Below are 13,962 nucleotides of genomic sequence, written 5' to 3'. Positions count from 1 at the left end.
GCACAACAGCATGTGCAATTTATTGTCAATCAGTGTTGCTTCCTAAGTGGACAGTTTGATTTCACAGAAGTGTGATTGACTTGGAGTTACATTGTGTTGTTTAAGTGTTCCCTTTATTTTTTTGAGCAGTATAGTTTTGCTATAAAGCAATTCTTTCCCATTTTAATTTATTACAGTGAGGTACTTAATCTTACATCTAGACATTCCGCTAGCGGAACACCTGCTCCAATATCCAATGATAGGCGTGGCGCGAAATACAAACTCCTCGAAAATCCGAAAACTTCAATTTTTCAAACATATGACTATTTTACACCATTTTAAAGACAAGACTCTCCTTTATCTAACCACATTGTCCGATTTCAAAAAGGCTTTACAGCGAAAGAAAAACATTACATTATGTCAGCAGAGTACCCAGTCAGAAATAATCAGACACCCATTTTTCAAGCTAGCATATAATGTCACAAAAACCAAAACCACAGCTAAATGCAGCACTAACCTTTGATGATCTTCATCAGATGACACTCCTAGGACATTATGTTATACAATACATGCATGTTTTGTTCAATCAAGTTCATATTTATATCAAAAACCAGCTTTTTACATTAGCATGTGACGTTCAGAACTAGCATTCCCACCGAACACTTCCGGTGAATTTACTAAATTACTCACGATATACGTTCACAAAAAACATAACAATTATTTTAAGAATTATAGATACAGAACTCCTTTATGCAATCGCGGTGTCCGATTTTAAAATAGCTTTTCGGTGAAAGCACATTTTGCAATATTCTGAGTAGATAGCCCGGCCATCATGGCTAGCTATTTTGACACCCACCAAGTTTGGTACTCAACAAACTCAGATTTACTATAAGAAAAATTGGATTACCTTTACTGTTCTTCGTCAGAATGCACTCCCAGGACTTCTACTTCAATAACAAATGTTGGTTTGGTTCCAAATAATCCATAGTTATATCCAAATAGCGGCGTTTTGTTGTGCGTTCAAGACACTATCCGAAGGGTAAAGAAGGGTGACGCGCCCGGCGCGTTTCGTGATAAAAAAAATTCAAAATATTCCATTACCGTACTTCGAAGCATGTCAAACGCTGTTTAAAATCAATTTTTATGCGATTTTTCGCGTAAAAAAGCGATAATATTCCGACCGGGAAACCCTGTTTTCGTTCAAAGACAGAGAAAATAAAAACATGGAGTCGTCTCGTGCACGCGTGCGCCAGTCTCATTGTTCTCAGATCGACCACTATCCAAATGCGCTACTGTTTTTCAGCCATGGCCTGCAAAGTCATCATTCAACGTTCTGGCGCCTTCTGAGAGCCTATGGGAGCGTTAGAAAATGTCACGTTACAGCAGAGATCCCCTGTTTTGGATAGAGATGATCAAGAAGGCCAAGAAATAGTCAGAGAGGGCGCTTCCTGTTTGGAATCTTCTCAGGTTTTGGCCTGCCAAATGAGTTCTGTTATACTCACAGACACCATTCAAACAGTTTTAGAAACTTTGGAGTGTTTTCTATCCAAAGCGAATAATTATATGCATATTCTAGTTTCTGGGCAGGAGTAATAATCAGATTAAATCGGGTACGTTTTTTATCCGGCCGTGAAAATACTGCCCCCTATCCATAACAAGTTAATATCCATAAATGATTTGATATTAATATACAAATGGCTGCACTGGGCCTTTAACATCTCTTCAATGCATTATTTGATTCAACACATCATTGACGATGGGACATCACCAGGACCATGCTTTCGGGGCTTTAGTACAGAATGATTTTAGGTCAGCCCCAAATCTTTTGTGCTGCTGCAATGGTGTAAATTTGTTTTATAATACTCAGCTGAACGCACCGCTAGTTAGTTCATAGAGACGTGGTTCGGCCTATGTGAAACTCCCAAAGTCAACCAACCGTTATAAAAAAATGTTAAGCAATTGTTGATTGTTGTCAACTAGGTGATAATTTTAGCACCCTTTTGATTGGGACAGTGACATCGCGTTGCTTTGAGACAAGCAGGGGACATGTCTTGGTAAATCAATCAATGTCAGATTTTTTCCCACTGAATCTCTGTTTGGATATTTGGTTACAATTAGACTGGGAAATGCTAGCTAAGTTAAGGTGAGTGCTCCCCAATGGGCACAGACTTCAGTTCAATGTTTAGTTTTGATTTACATTTGGCTGAATTGTCAACTAATGTGAAATCAACAAAAAATGGCACCCTGTCATTGGATTTAGGTTATAAGTTGGGTGAAAAAATACTAAATTCCCTTATGTTGATGACTTTTTGCAAATTCAATCAGTTTTTCACGTTGATTCAAAGCCACATTTACGTTTTTGGTTGAAATAACATGGAAAAAATGTTGATTCAACCAGTTTTTGCCCAGTGGGTCATTAGTCGAGTTTGCTCATCTCTTAGCAGGACTGTCAGAGCATTTTGCTAGCATGTTATTGCCGGGTTCAAAACAACTGGAAACTCGCAACTCGGAAATCTCTGTCTTCAAACTTCAGAGCATCATATGTAGGCTACAGTATAGCCTAGTAGATTATATTGCTCTTCACTCACGTAGTAGCCATGACCCCATTTCTGAAAGGTAAGACTCTCATGAACACTTAGGCCTACGTGTTTTCTGTTTCCCTCTACAATTCTCACCAGCCGCGTAGGAGACGTTAGAAGGCTAAGATGGCCTCGAACTCCTACAAAACATTGCAGGTTTCTACTTTTCTACATTTTCTTACCCAATTTGTTTTGTGCATTACTTCATACACCCGAGTAGAACTATTGGAATATGAATCGCTGGGTACTCACCGTCCACCCGACCTTCCCGAATTCCCGGAGATGGCAGAACAACATGGGCTAGTTTCTTCAGTAAGGTGCCTGGTTGCCTGGGAGTCAAGCCGACACCAAAACTCCACAATGACTCAATTTTGCTCCTCCCTGTCTACAAACTCAGACTCAAGAAGGAAGTTCCGGTGGTCAGGTCTGTACAAAGCTAGTCTGACCAATCAGAATTCATGTTCAAAGATTGTTTTGATTACGTGAACTGGAATATGTTCCGGGTCGCCGACAAAGTCATCGGATTCATAAAAAAATGCATGGATGATGTGATGCCGATGGTGTCTTTCAAAACTTAGCAGAATCAAAAACTGTGGATTGATGGGAGCCTTGTCAGGAAACTGAAGGAGAGAGATGCTGCTTATAAACATGGCAAGGTGACCAAGGACAATTTTATGGTCAAACAGTACAAATATGACCTATGCAGATGGATCAAGATGGCAAGACTCAAGTATAGGGACCACGTGGAGGAGCAATTCAGCGGCTCGGCAGGGGCTTTTAACAATTAACAATTGCAAAAAGAAAGCCAGTCATGTCACGGACACCAACACTGCCTTACCGGATGAGCTGCATACCTTTTTCTCACGCTTGAAGCAAAACAAATCTGAGCTGCCGAGGAGAGCCCATGATGACAACGAGGGCTACGTGCTTACGGTGTCCATGGAGGACAAATGTAAGTAATTCAAACGTGTTAACTGTCGCAAGGCTGCCATCCCAGACGGCATCCCTAGCCACGCCCTCAGAGTGCAGACCAGCTAGCTGTTGTGTTTTCTGACATTTTCAAGCTTTCTCCAGCTCAGGCCATTATCCCCACCTGCTTCAAGATGTCCACTATCATCCCCCTGCCCAAGAAAGGGAAAGTAACTGAACTGAATGACTACCGACCCGTAACACTCACCTCCGTCATCATGAAGTGCTTCGAGAGGCTAGTCAAAGACCACATCACCTCCTCCCTCCCCAACACAATCGACCCTCTCCAATTCACCTACAGCTCAAATGATCCACAGAGGACACAATTGCCATTGCACTACACACTATCCTTAACCCACCTGGACAAGAGAAATGCCACCATAAAGCTCACAGCCCTGGGACTGAACTATTCCCTATGCAACTGGGTTCTGGACTTCCTGACGGGCCACCACCAGGTGGTGAAGGTAGGCAACATTACATGCTCCACACTGATCCTCAACACAGGGGCCTCACAAGGGAGTGTCCTCAGTCCCTCCTGTACTCCCTGTATACCCACGACTGCGTGGCCTCACACAGTTCCAACTCCATCATCAAGGTCGCTGACTACACAACAGTAGTAGGCCTGATTACTAACAACGACAAGATGGCCTACACAGAGGAGGTAGGCACTCTGACAGTGTGGTACCAGGTAAACAACCTCTACCTCAATGTTGGCAAAACAAAGCAGCTGATTGTGGACTTCAGGAGGAACCAGGTTGAGCATGCCCCCATTCAAATCAACGGGGTCACCATGGAGATGGTTGAAAATGTAAAGTTCCTCTGCGTACACATCTCAGAGGAGCTGAAATGGTCAAACCACACAGACACGTGGTGAAGAAGGCACGACAGCGACTCTTTAACATAAGGAGGCTGAAGAAATGTGTCCTGTCCCCGAGGGCCCTCGCAGTGTTCTACATCACAGCCTGGTACGGCAGCTCCACCGCCGCTGACCGCAAGGCACTACAGAGGGTGGTACACTCAGCTGAACGCACCATTGGGTGAACACTGCCTGCTTTCCAGGACACTTACAAAAACCAGGTGTCGCAGGAAGGTCAAGAAGATCATCAGCCACCCAAGCCTCGGCCTGTTCTCGCTCTTCCTTCACTCAGACACGGGCAGTACAGCAAATAGCTTCTACCCCCAGACAATAAGTCTGCTGAATAGCCACCACTAGTGAGCTATCTGTTCTACCCTGCCCCCACCCCAATGGACATTTAACAAATCTAACTCAGCTGATAACTGAACCGACCCGCCCAAACCTTAAACACCCTGAAAAATATACTCTTTTACGCCCATCATAAGTATACAGCCAATGTAATTTTTGCTAATGAGTTCAGGGACCACTGTCCCGTTGCCTGCATAAGAGATGCAAAGCTACCTAAATCTCGCCCTTGCATTATCACAAAGAGAAATAACAAGAATTTCAATGAGCAACAAATATTGTCTGATCTGGGATTGTGTGAATGGGAGATTGTCAGATATCTGACTCGAATCAGGCCTTAAATTGTTTTACTTCTTTGCTCAACTCTACTGCAGATAAGCATGCACCGTTCAGGAAACTATGGGTAAAGGATAGAGCTAATCCCTAGTTCTGCCATATATGCAGTATGGCGTCGACAGAGATGGTAGCCTTGCTTCGAAACTATGCAGTATTTTGTTTTATATGTATTATTTCTTACACTGTTACCCCATGAAATTTTAAGTCTTACTATATACAGCCGGGAAGAACTATTGGATATAAGAGTAACGTCAACTTATCAACATTACGACCAGGAATAGGACTTTCCCGAAGCGGATCCTCTGTTCGGACCACCACCCAGGACAATGGATCTAATTCCAGTAAGCGACCCAAAACAACAACGCTGCAGAAGGGGCAGACAAAGCAGCCACCTGGCCATGCTCCATAGGTGTGTCCACCGTTTCCGAGTATACTACTCGCCAATGTCAAGTCTCTTGACAACAAGGTAGACGAAATTCGAGCAAGGGTGGCCTTCCAGAGAGACATCAGAGATTGTAACATTCTCTGTTTCATGGAAACATGACTCTCTTGGGATATGTTGTCGGAATCGGTCCAGCCACCAGGCTTCTCCATGCATTGCGCCGACAGAGATAAACACCTCTCTGGGAAGAGGAAGAGCGGGGGTGTATGCTTTATGATTAATGACTCATGGTGTAATCATAACAACATACAGGAACTCAAGTCTTCTGCTCACCCAATCTAGAATTCCTTACAATCAAAAGCCGGCCATTTTACCGACCAAGAGAATTCTCGTCAGTTATAGCCACAGCTGTGTACATTCCCCCTCAATCAGACACCAAGACGGCCATCAAGGAACTTCACAGGACTATATGCAAACTAGGAACCACACATCCTGAGTCTGCATTTATTGTAGTTGGGGATTTTTAAAAAGCAAATTTGAGAACAAGGCTACCTAAATTATACCAGCATATTGATTGCACTACGCGCATGCGCAATACCCTCAGCCACTGCTACTCTAACTTCCGCGATGCATACAAAGCCCTCCCCAGCCCTTCCTTCGGCAAATCCGACCACGACGCCATCTTGCTCCTTCCGTCTTATAGGCAGAAACTCAAACAGGATGTACTAGTGACGAGAACCATTCAACGCTGGTCTGACCAATCAGAAGCCACGCTTCAAGATTGTTTTGATCACGCGAGCTGGAATATGTTCTGGTCAGCCTCTGAGAACAACATCGAACAATACGCTGACTCGGTGAGTGCGTTTATAAAGAAGTGCATTGGAGATGTTGTACCCACTGTGACTATTAAAACCTACCCTAACCAGAAACCGTGGATGGATGGCGGCATTCGCAAAACTGAAAGTGCGATCCACTGCATTTAACCATGGAAAGAGGTCTGGGAATCTGTCTGAATATAAACAGTGTAGTTATTCCCTCGGCAAGGCTATCAAACAAACGAAATGCCAGTACAGGGACAAGGTGGAGTCGCAATTCAACGGCTCAGACACGAGATGTATGTGGCAGGGTCTACAGGAAATCACGGACCACAAAAAGAAATCCAGCCATGTAACGGACACCGACGTCACGCTTCCAGACAAACTAAACACCTTCTTTGCCCGCTTTGAGGATAATACAGTGCCACTGTCATGGCCCGCTAACAAGGACTGCGCCCCCAACCCCCCTCCTTCTCTGTGGCTGACGTGAGTAAAACATTTAAACGTGTTAACCCTCGCAAGGCTGCTGGACCAGACAGCATCCCTAGCCGCGTCCTCAGCGCATGCACAGACCAGCTGGCCGGTGTGTTTACGGACATATTCAATCACTCACTATCCCAGTCTGTTGTCCCCACATGCTTCAAGATGGCTACCATTGTTCCTGTACCCAAGAAGGCAAAGATAACTGAACTAAACTACTGTCCCGTAGCACTCACTTCTGTCATCATGAAGTGCTTTGAGAGACAAGTCAAGGATCATATCACCTCCACCTTACCGGCCACCTTAGACCCACTTCAGTTTACATACTGTCCCAACAGGTCCGCAGACGACACAATCGCCATCACACTGCACACTGTCCTATCCCATCTGGACTAAAGGAATACCTATGTAAGAATGCTGTACATTGACTACAGCTCTACATTCAACACCATAGAACCCTCCAAGCTCATCATCAAGCTGGAGACCCTGGGTCTCAACCCCACCCTGTGAAATTGGGTCCTGGATTTTCTGACGGGCCGCGCCCATGTGGTGGTAGGAAACAACATCTCCACTTTGCTGACCCTCAACACTGGGGCCCCACAAGGGTACGTGCTCAGCCCCCTCCTGTACTCCCTGTTCGCCCATGACTGCGTGGCCATGCACGCCTTCAACTCAATCATCAAGTTTGCAGATGACACAACAGTAGTGGGCTTGATTACCAACAACGATGAGACAGTCTACAGGGAGGAGGTGAGGGCACTCAGAGTGTGGTGTCAGGAAAACAACCTCTCACTCAACGTCAACAAAATAAAGGAGATGATCGTGGACTTCAGGAAACAGCAGAGGGAGCACCCCCCTATCCACATCGAAAGTTGTAAGTTCCTCAGCGTACACATCACAGACAAACTGAAATGGTCCACCCACACAGACAAACATTTACAGATGCACAGTCGAGAGCAATAGAAAACCCGGACAAACTTTTACAAATGCACAATCGAGAGCATACTGTTGGGCTGTATCACAGCCTGGTACGGCAACTGCACCACCCTCAACCACAAGGCTCTCCAGAGGATGGTGTGGTCTGCACAACGCATCACCGGGGGCAAACTACCTGTCCTCCATGACACCTACAACACCCAATGTCACAGGAAGGCCAAAAAGATCATCAAGGACAACAACCACCCGAGCCACTGCCTATTCACACCGCTACCATCCAGAAGGCGAGGTCAGTACAGGTGCATCAAAGCTGGGACCGAGAGACAGAAAAACAGCTTTTATCTCAGGGCTATCAGACTGCTAAACAGCAATCAATAACTCAGAGAGGCTGCTGCCTACATTGAGACCCAATCACTGGCCACTTTAATAAATGGATCACTAGTCACTTTATACAATGCACTCTAAATAATTCCACTTTAATTATGTTTACATATCTTACATTATTCATATCACATGTATATACTGTATTTTATACCATCTATTGCACCTTGTCTATGCCGCTCGGCCATCGCTCATCCATATACTTACATGTAGATATTCTCATTCACCCCTTTAGATTTGTGTGTATTGGGTAGTTGTTGGGGAATTGTTAGATTACTTGTTAGATATTACTGCACTGTCTGAACTAGAAGCACAAACATTTCGCTACACTCATGCTAACCATGTGTATGTGACAAATAAAACTTGATTTGATTTGATTCACACATGAACATATACGAGAAACTTCAGGAGAGAAATGTAGCTTGGGCTAGGGCTCACTGATTCTACATCTGACTGGCAGTCCTTCAGACGCTTAAAAAAATAGATGTCTATCCCTGGTTTGAAAAGCAAAATCGACATACTTATTGAACTGAGTATCTGAGAATGGTGGTAATCCAGCTGCCTTCTGGAAGGTAGTCAAATCTCTGAAACAAAACTCCACCCCCTCATTACCCCAGCAGGTTATGACAGCCTCTTGTCCCATAACAGATAAGATGGACATTTGTGGTGCTTTTAATAACCACTTTGCCTCAGTGGGCCACCTATTTGATAAAATTGCTTATGAAAACTCTGTTTCCAGCAGAGGGAGTTCTTCACTCACCTTGAGCCAGGTTGCAGAGAACGATATATTCCCAGATACACGTTCCTCATTTTCATTTAAACCATTTGATGTCTAATGTACTAAATTCCTTATTGAAGATCAATGTAAAAAAAAATCCACTTGGGCTGACTTATTGCAGAATCATTAACCTACATGATTTACTTGATAATTGTTTCTGGAAAACGGAACAAGTCCTCCCCCTACACAAAGGCGAGATCCTTCTTAACAGGATAACTTCCGTCCAATTTCCAAGCTATCTTGCCTTGCCAAAGTTTTATAATCCCTGGCTAACTCTCAGTTTAAAACTTTTTTAACTTCTCATTCTATATTTAATGAGCACCTGTCTGGTTTTAGACCTGGACATAGCACTGTAACAGCAGCTACACTTGTCTTAGATGATATGCTATGTTGTTTAGATCATACAAGTCATTGTGCTGCCTTATTTATTGAACTGTCGAAGGCGTTTGATATGGTTGACCATTTATTACTTTTCCAAAGGTTGTCGAAATAGGCCTAGATCAGGTATCTTATAATTGGTTCAAGAACTATCTACCGGACAGGACACAATGTGTGCTTATTGACAAATCTAGTTTCCTCAATATTATGAAAGGTGAGCCGCAGGGGTTGATTTGGGGTCCTGTTCTCTTCACTATTTATATACAGGGTGGGTCACCATTAAGACCAGGGTCTCATTTACAAGGGAGCCCTGTGAACATGAACACACATTGTGTAGTAAATTGTGTAAGATAATATCAATACAATAAACACAAAAAGATTAATAAAAACAAGCACAACATCACCTCTCTTAAACTTGATCTAAACTGTCCAATGGAGGCCATTGAGTCTAATTTCAAAGTGGCCTGAAGGATATTCCATGAGTTGGGGGCATAAAAAGTAAAAGGATTTTCTCCCAGGTCAGTTGAGACCCCAGAACCTCCAGAACCAGCCAGTCCAGAGAGTGGGTTTGAAAGTGCTGGATCTCCAATTATTCTGTGAGCTGAGGTGGTGGGAGTCTGAAGATCTGCTTTATAAAGAAAAAGTAGACAATGATGGGACCTTTTGGTAGTCAGAGACTCCCAGCCAACAGAACTATACAAAATGCAGTGATGTGTACGAAAATTGTCCCCAGTGATAAAACACAGAGCTGAGTGAATCTCAATATTTTAAAACAGAGGCTTCTGCATGCAGGTAGATTATATCACCATAATCAAGTACTGGGAGAAGTGTTGCTTGAATAATCTTCCTTCACAAAGTGAGGCAGGATTTATTTCTATAAAAGAAATCGATCTTAATGCTCAGCTATTTTGTCAGGTTTTCAATGTGTTCTAAAAGAGGGCTTATTGTCAATGCAAATCCCCAAGTACTTATAAAAAGGAACTTGCTCAATTTGGGCTTCCTTCAATGTGCAAATACACATGTCCTCAGGGTCAACAACAGACAATTATCCTGCCCACATCCCAATGGACATTTACGCCGTGTGTTCTGTTACGTTCCCCAGCAAGACAACCAAATAATGTCACTCAAACAGAAGGGGGAATTAACAAAGAGTCACTGACAACAACCAAAATGAAACAGGTGGGGTTTTAGGAGGGGTTCTGAAAGACACTCATGGGAGTGTCCACTGAAAGTTGACTAGCATCATCAACTGGAACCTAAATCTGCCCAAGAAGAGACAAACAAAATTAAAATCCACACCAAACTTAAAGATAGGAAGCAAAACAAAATGGTGGCGCATTACAAAAACGGGGAAGATCAGACAAAGGAGTGTTTTTCTAGAAATCAAATAGGGAGTACCAACATCTCTCAAGACAACTGGAGCACTGAGCCAGCCACTCTTAAATAGCACCAGGGCCAGCACAGGGAAACGCCTTCCAACTAAAGAGACGGCAACCAGCACAGGGAAACGCCTTCCAACTAAAGAGACGGCAACCAGCACAGGGAAACGCCTTCCAACTAAAGAGACGGCAACCAGCACAGGGAAACGCCTTCCAACTAAAGAGACGGCAACCAGCACAGGGAAACGCCTTCCAACTAAAGAGACGGCAACCAGCACAGGGAAACGCCTTCCAACTAAAGAGACGGCAACCAGCACAGGGAAACGCCTTCCAACTAAAGAGACGGCAACCAGCACAGGGAAACGCCTTCCAACTATGTCACTGTAAGAGTAGGCTGTCATTTCGGTCAGTTGTGTGCTATTAAAACATATCCTTCTAATGTCTCCAGTCGTGTAAAATGAAGTAGAATTGCAGGAAATTATTTTATAAAAGCCTTTTTTTTTCTCCGACCCGCAAATACGATAATATGCATGCAATGCTTTATTATAGGCCTAAAGGTAATTTATTTTCCCCCTCCCCGTCAGCCCCTGGTCTTCAGAGCTGACGCCCCATTCTCTTACGTTAGGTAGCGTGAAGGCCGTCTGCACGGATCTGTCTAACTCGCAAACACTCATGGGATATTTAAAAAGACGTTTGGCTGTCCAAACATTCGAAAACGTTACCAAGGTGACATTGTCCACTGAACCCCCTTTCAGCCTCAAAAGAATCAGAGTTAATCTTACCAAAAACTATAAACCAGTAGCTAATATTGATGTTTCTTTCATGGGGAAGTCTTCACTACCTAATTCTACATCTAGTTAATGTGTTTTGTGTTGGAAGAATGAATATTTATCAAATTCGAAAATTACATGGCTAATGCTTTGAACCAGTCTCAAATCAATATATATGAAACGAAAGACAGGAATTCTAACAACGCCAGGTAACACACTCAATGATGAATACTAATTTAGCCTGCTAGCTAGTGTAGTTAAATTTGAGCTAAAGCACAGAGTTATGATATCTGTTCTGTCGTCATTAGTGCACCTAGTTCTACACCACTGACTGTTCCCCCAAAGTAGTGAGGCACAGTGCCAACTGTCAAAGTCAGATAGGCTACATGCTTGCTGATTTCTGAGAACAGTCGCATTACTTTGTTATAAAAGATTTAGATGCACTATTGTAAAGTGGTTGTTCCACTGGATATCATAAGGTGAATGCACCAATTTGTAAGTCGCTCTGGATAAGAGCGTCTGCTAAATGACTTAAATGTAAATGTCTATAGTACAACTTCATCAACAAGCGGGCAAACTAGCTACTGTATGGCCAGCACTAGGCTGCTAACTGGAGAAGTTTGCTCAGTTGATCGAGCATGGTTTGTAGTGAGTCATAGCTAGTGTTATGCGGATGAGCAAAATCTAGATTTTTAGAGACGAGTTCCACTTCCTTCAAGACAGATCGGATTTGAGACGAGCGTCTTCTAGGAGTGATGCCATCTGACGTGAGACAACAATGGCCTGAGCCCTATACCTCAGTAGCCCTAATGTTCTGAAACTCAGGTGACACCCCTATTGACTCGTTTGATTGGATCTGATGGTTGACCTAATCCGACAGGTGTCCCCAAAGCAGCATCATGGATATCTGTGTAACTTCACTCTTTGGTTGGCTATGTGTAATACAGTATATACCCGACGTTTCATTATGACAGTAGCCTACTGTCTGAAACGTTTCTCTGCCTTCTTCATAAAATTCCACTTAGTGCGCTCTGACCGGGAGTAACCTTTCATTTCCATCACAGACCGGCCCCCAGCACGCGCCACCTCAACGTGTCCAATCACAAGCCAGGGAATGCCTCCTGTGCAATAATACCATGACGACGCGCCTGTCACTTCCGAGCTGCGAGCGGCGACCAATATCAGCAGACAGACGATGCCGGAATTAAATTGCAATTCGTGCAATTGAATACCCAATTCATGAAATAAAAGAACGCATTCCCTTTCGTCGCTGATACACCAGGTGTTTTATTCAAGGTAAGTGTCTTGATAAAGTATTCTTTATCGGTGATGACCACTCAGTGGCAGCCGGCGATGTCCAGATGTGCATGATGCTGTGCATCCAGCCAGTCGCTGCACGCCATACGGTGCAGAGCAGAGGATGGGAGACTGAGCGTCCCGGTCACCTATAATACATTATCTGTAGGATACATAATATCTATTCCAGAGAGGTGGAAATGGCTTTTTGACAACCTGTATCTGCTCTGCTCAATCAGTTTTACTCCCTTTTTAAATGATCGCTGTCATCCCTGTTGCTTGCAGATACGATTTCTCAGCAGTGCGCCCACTGACTGTTCAGATGGTCAATATTAAGTTTCACATTGATTTTAATGAATAATTACATAAATAATGACTTGTTGATGTACCTTTGTTTATTATTTGCAGAATATAACATAATAACTTATTTTTCGTAATGTTTTTTTTTTGTCGTTGCCTGTCTTCACAATTGCCTTTGTATGGACACCATAAGCAACATTTTGGTTGACAAAGCCTGAACTTTACCATTGACAAATGTTATGCATAATGTTACCAGAAGACTGTCCTGTCTCGTAACTCACTCTAATTGTGAATATCTTGTCCACTGTTAGACTTGTTTGTACTGCTGTTGTAATTTACTCGGCTCATGGCAACTGCAATCAAATCAGGGTGGTCAATTGGAGAGAGCCTGTACTTATACACAGAGCATCTATTGTCTGCCAGGGATGGTTCGATGGGATATGTCCACAGACACACAGTTGTACACCCTCCTCTCTTATGCCATGTTTCTGTCTACAGGAGCTTTCTTCTGTGGCATTAGCATTCTTCTGTGGAGCGTTTTTCTGTGGCATTAGCATTCTTCTGTGGAGCATTCTTCTGTGGCATTAGCATTCTTCTGTGGAGCATTCTTCTGTGGAGCGTTCTTCTGTGGAGCTTTCTTCTGTGGCATTAGCATTCTTCTGTGGAGTGTTCTTCTGTGGAGCGTTCTTCTGTGGAGCGTTCTTCTGTGGAGCGTTCTTCTGTGGAGTGTTCTTCTGTGGAGCGTTCTTCTGTGGAGCGTTCTTCTGTGGCATTAACATTCTTCTGTGGAGCTTTCTTCTGTGGCATTAGCATTCTTCTGTGGAGTGTTCTTCTGTGGAGCGTTCTTCTGTGGAGTGTTCTTCTGTGGAGCGTTCTTCTGTGGAGCGTTCTTCTTATGTAATAGGTTTCAAAGGGTAGGTCATAGGCCTATATCATTCACCAGAGGGTATGTGTGGGAGATGGTCTGCTAGCCCTGCATCCAGGCTCATGTATCCTAAACTCA

The 13,962-nt window shown here is 43.6% G+C and overlaps 1 protein-coding gene across 2 annotated transcripts in view; it reads left to right on the top strand.

Moving 5' to 3' along the window:
* The first annotated feature begins 12,503 nt into the window (after window positions 1-12,503).
* Window positions 12,504-13,962, top strand: part of LOC106581311 (fatty acid CoA ligase Acsl3) — a 120,194-nt gene continuing 118,735 nt past the window's right edge. For both annotated transcript variants that reach the window (XM_045703936.2, XM_045703935.2), the window contains exon 1: window positions 12,504-12,659. The gene's annotated coding sequence lies outside the window, so the exon portion shown is untranslated. The remainder of the gene's footprint in view (window positions 12,660-13,962) is intronic.

The sequence above is a fragment of the Salmo salar genome, chromosome 20, assembly GCF_965601325.2.
Source record: "Salmo salar chromosome 20, fSalSal1, whole genome shotgun sequence".
Taxonomy (NCBI): domain Eukaryota; kingdom Metazoa; phylum Chordata; class Actinopteri; order Salmoniformes; family Salmonidae; genus Salmo; species Salmo salar.
This window is presented reverse-complemented; position numbering and strand designations above follow the sequence as displayed.